Below are 5,024 nucleotides of genomic sequence, written 5' to 3' on the forward strand. Positions count from 1 at the left end.
TTTATCTGTTGGTAGTGTGGCTGCCTGCTTTATGAAATATCACATAGTGATACACCATTGCTGCTTCCTTGTTATAATATGTGACAGATATAAAAATTAAGGTAAATGTCATTAAAACTATACCGAAACAAAAGTTGAGAAAGAGTAGTTTTCTATGTGTATGAATGTATATGTAACATTTATTAAACAGTTTGTACAAGAATAATTGTTTTCATATTCTCTACCCCACCAGGAAATTCTAAAATTGTCTGCTATTTACTATGATCCATATGCATGGGGAGTGGGTACACTGGGTTACCTTGAAAAGTAGCCAAAACTAAGTAGCTGAAAGTATAGTATCCTTGGTTTCCTATATGAACAATATTCCTATTGTCTGCAGTCATACTCTCATCTGTTGTTATGCCTCTCTATTCTTGACATAGAAAGTTTTGAGCACATTTCTCTGCTGGATATTTACAGCAAGTAAACGTGTTAAAGTCATCTTTGCTCAACGCAAGTGTCTCATAATTTCATCACATGAGGCTCAGACGTATGTACGGACAGCAAAGAAATTACGGCACACACGAAATTGAATTATAAAAATGAAAATCCTCGAAGGCTGGGGGCCAAACTTTTATGTCATTAGTGCGTACTTGAGCGAGGATAGGGAGAAAGATTCCAGCAGGAATGATGCCACTGCCCAAGTGCCGGATGCTAGCGCTAGCGGTTCAGAGAAAGCTGATGCTGATGTCATCAATTCCAGGAATGCTTGTGCTGATGTCAGCGATTTGCGGACCAATTCTGTAAGTGACCTTTTGTGTCGTCAGTGATGAACTTTGCTCCACTTGTGTCAAAGTGCGAAAATCAAATTCCGAGATTTGACTATGTAGGTGAGCTACCTTGTGCGAAATCTGCTGAAGGGCACCCTCGCAACAGCTTGGAATGCTTTGAGCGGCGAGATGGGGATAGTAGTTTGCATCAACCCTCACTATATTCGTGGACGACAAGTCTACAACCAGCCCCAACATTAGAGATTCTACGAGTCTGGCTACTTAATTAAAGCTCCTTCCTAGTAACAAGTTAGCAAGTTGCGGCGTTTGTAGAGGATTTCAGGCATGGTTGCTCTGAGAGAGCTAATTTCAGAGTTTCAGGAACTATAGTTGCCACTCAGGCGGTCTGCCGCTAAATGTTCTTGCGCTCAAATGCTAGAGAGCCCCGAAGCAAGGTTCAATTTCGCACGCACAATCAGTCGTCTCTTAGTGTTGCCGCAAAGGGTAAATTTAAGCGTGAACCTAACGTTAGACCTCTCAGTTAGTCGCTGGAAACGAGGGCCTTTTCAGACCAGCTGTTCTCTCAAAACTGTTGCTTGGAATGATACATTTTCATTAAAAAGTTCAACCTCGAAAAAAGTACAGTGAATTAATGTTTCACTTCAACGTATGGTACTGAGTCTGGTAATTATAGCACCACAGGATGGCCACTGAGTGAAATACATGGCGACTGTGAATTACTGAAAACATCTGTTGGAGGTTTCTGGAAATGCTTTGATAACTACTTCTGGTCGATTGTGATATAAAAGAAACTATTTATTACAACACTATAGTAGATTTTTTTAACTATATATGACGGTAGTATCTGTTCCCGAAAGAACAGTTACCGTCAAAGACCATGCAGCTTTGCTAGAAATCAAATGATAATTAAATGGACACCCTAGCTGCAAGCAGGCGTTGATACACTTCATTGGGGACATGTTGAAAGTGTGTGCCCCGATCGGGACTCGAACCTGGGATCTCCTGCTTACATGGCAGACGCTCTATCCATCTGAGCCACCGCGGTCACAGAGGATAGTGCCATCTGAGCCACTGGGGGCACAGAGGATAGTGCGTCTGCAGGGACTTATCCCTTGCACGCTCCCCGTGAGATCCACATTCCCACCATGTCCACAACACTACATTCGTAGTGCGCCTAATAGATGTTTGCCCATCATACTCATTACTCGTGGCAGATTAATCTACCAAGTCCCGTACGAGTTCGGGCATAGCGTGTGCGTTCGCACAAGAAGGTCAAAGGCCGGAAACCCATATCTTTTTAACTATATATGACGGTAGTATCTGTTCCCGAAAGAACAGTTACCGTCGATGACCATGCAGCTTTGCTAGAAATCAAATGATAATTAAATGGACACCCTAGCTGCAAGCACTACGCGCACTACGAATGTAGTGTTGTGGACATGTTGGGAATGTGGATCTCACGGGGAGCGTGCAAGGGATAAGTCCCTGCAGACGCACTATCCTCTGTGCCCGCGGTGGCTCAGATGGATAGAGCGTCTGCCATGTAAGCAGGAGATCCCGGGTTCGAGTCCCGGTCGGGGCACACATTTTCAACATGTCCCCAATGAAGTGTATCAACGCCTGCTTGCAGCTAGGGTGTCCATTTAATTATCATTTGACTATAGTAGATAGCATCGATTGTCCACTTTGAAAGGAGTTTAGTAGCGTGCAGTATGCAAGGAATAATATATATTTGAAGAAAATTGGCCAATCAAAACAAGTGACTTCAATTTATCTCCTTTGTAGAATGAACCAGAAATCCAGTTAAGTTTCAGAATACTTCACCAGAACTGCGACCGAATTTCAATCAGTATGTTATCGGAATGATGTGAAATAAAGCACGCGCACTGTATCAAAAGATAGCGATAGACATATTAGAAGATTAATTCAGGGTTCGAATCCCATTCCAGCAAAAATTTTCAAATTTTCCTTCGATTTAAAACAATACACACCAGAAGCTAATGTCAGTCACTTCTCTGTGTCTTGATTAAACACTTCATTAGTTGCAAATGACATCATGTGAATTATTTGTGTCTCTAAGCGAACAATGTTTCGTCTTAACGGTATTTGCACATGGAATATTTCCTGCACTTATTAAATCCGTTGTATTTGGTATTAATACGCTTCGCTGTTACGCAGAATTTTAGGTAACTTACTGCAAAATTTCTGTATAACATTTCGTCAATGTTGAAGAACCCGCTGCCTTTCAAAACTTTCAACGTCGTAGAAGTGGCGTGGTGTGCTTTCCTATTTAATATGCTGTGTGAAACAAGTATGGATGAAAGACGTAAGAGCATAATTCCTTAAAATAAATGTCACGTATAAAGTGTGCAGCATTTAGTTGAAAATAATATTTTTTGCACATCCAGATTTCGGCCACTGTGTGGCCATCTTCAGTGCAGTAAATGTGAGTTAAAATCTTAAAACAACTTAGTCCCAACTGGACTATACATGTCAAAGGCAGAGTTCACACACACTAATGTTTTCACTTAAATTTACTGCGCTGAAGATGGCCAAGCAGTGACCGAAATCTGGGTACGTAATAAACATTTTTTGCGACTGATTGATGTACATTCTACTGTATAAAATAAATAGTGTCTGCACACAACTGTCTCCGATGGAATTAAACCTGATAAAGTAGTTATCTCTTAGGGCAATCAGAAGTTTATTTATTGCTCTTTCAGTTGCGATCATTGGTCTATTTCCGTTAAATACCGTAAAGGGAAATATCCATATAGTGAAAATACTTGCGCTGATACAATTTTCAAACGATTACAAGCATTAACCAGACCAAACAACTGACAGATATAGACTTAACCACGACAAAACAATTAGAGTAATAGGCTTGTGCTCTGTCGCTCGTGCTGATCTGCGTCACATTGGCGGTGATCTGAGTATATCCTTTCTGTTGTAAGGATGCACAGTCTTAGGCATAAAACCCAGCCGCCGCAAACACTAAGTCGGAATCGTTCACTTAAGGCGGTCAATGTAAACGGTCGTCACTCAGAATTCCAACACTGAGTGAAACAGTGAAATATTCAACGACGAACTTGAAGGGATATCATGTAATGTCCGTCTGCACCAAATGATGAGAACCATCACGAAAAAAATGAAGCGACAAGAAGTGGTAAAAGTCGCGAAACGTGGAAATGAATTCGGGAGTTAGACTCTTTTATGCATACTGCTTTAAGTCGTATTTCGGGTGTTTGCTAAAGCAAAAACTTCTAGAAACTATTTCGCCAAGCAGCTCGTGGCTGCGTCAGTTCGCGCTCGACAATTGGCTCGCTCTAGAGCGGCTACCGGCCATACACCACCCGCCAGATACCGTCAGGCGCCGTATTCCAGGTGAACGCGGCGAGAGGGTATGATTGAATTTATCAACAGCCAGTTTGTTACTTGAAGTTCAAGTATTTATCTTGCAGTTTCGTATTGGATTTTGCGTGCTTGAAACTTAAGAACGTTATTCAAGAGTTGTAAAATAGACTCGAAAGTGGAAAAAGGTCTAACATTTCCGACATGCTATTCACTATGGGTTCAATAGAGGGATGATGGTAATAGAGGGAGGTCGGAAACTATGTTCTGTGTGGGAGTGAGTGCTTTTGGGGAAACACATTGGGAAAAGGTTTACTTCTTTCAAGAAAAATAGTTCTGGCATGAATGATTTTCTACATACAGGAAGTCTGGATGACAGATTTGTTTGGTGAACTACAACCATTTAAACGTCGTGCGACATTTACATTCAATACATAAGGTTCCGTAGTCTGAAGCTGGATTACGGGGTGCTCTAACTCAAATTTAAAAATGTCAAATGGATGACTCTGCATTTTTTCTTGAACGTCACCAGTCCGCTCACTGAAAATTCGTATGCGGTATTGTTACTAAGATACGAAAGACTTGTACTCGAGCAAAGGGAAGTCTCAACATAATATTTAGCGTCCGGTGGCTCAAAAGGGTGCTGTGCACTACGTACCGCTCCCAAGTTTCAAATAACTTCCGGGAATTCAGCCAGGTAACACTTTCATGTGGTCACGTGACCTGCGTTTCCCACGTTTTATGTGTTGCATTTGTTGTTTTTTGTAATTGTTTATAACAAATGTAATTGTTTTGGGCATGTATATGCTGTATTGTGGGTGTTTTTGATTGAACATGTATTTCCTCATTTTTCACATGTATGCGGTCGCTGAAAGTGTTACCTGGCTGAATTCCCGGAAGTTA

General features: G+C 41.3%; 1 non-coding gene across 1 annotated transcript; it reads left to right on the plus strand.

The window, feature by feature from the left end:
* The first annotated feature begins 2,277 nt into the window (after positions 1-2,277).
* On the plus strand, positions 2,278-2,352 carry Trnat-ugu (transfer RNA threonine (anticodon UGU)). Its single transcript has one exon. It is a non-coding gene; the product is annotated as a tRNA-Thr (tRNA).
* Positions 2,353-5,024: the final 2,672 nt, after the last annotated feature.

The sequence above is a fragment of the Schistocerca nitens genome, chromosome 5, assembly GCF_023898315.1.
Source record: "Schistocerca nitens isolate TAMUIC-IGC-003100 chromosome 5, iqSchNite1.1, whole genome shotgun sequence".
NCBI classification, from domain to species: Eukaryota; Metazoa; Arthropoda; class Insecta; order Orthoptera; family Acrididae; genus Schistocerca; species Schistocerca nitens.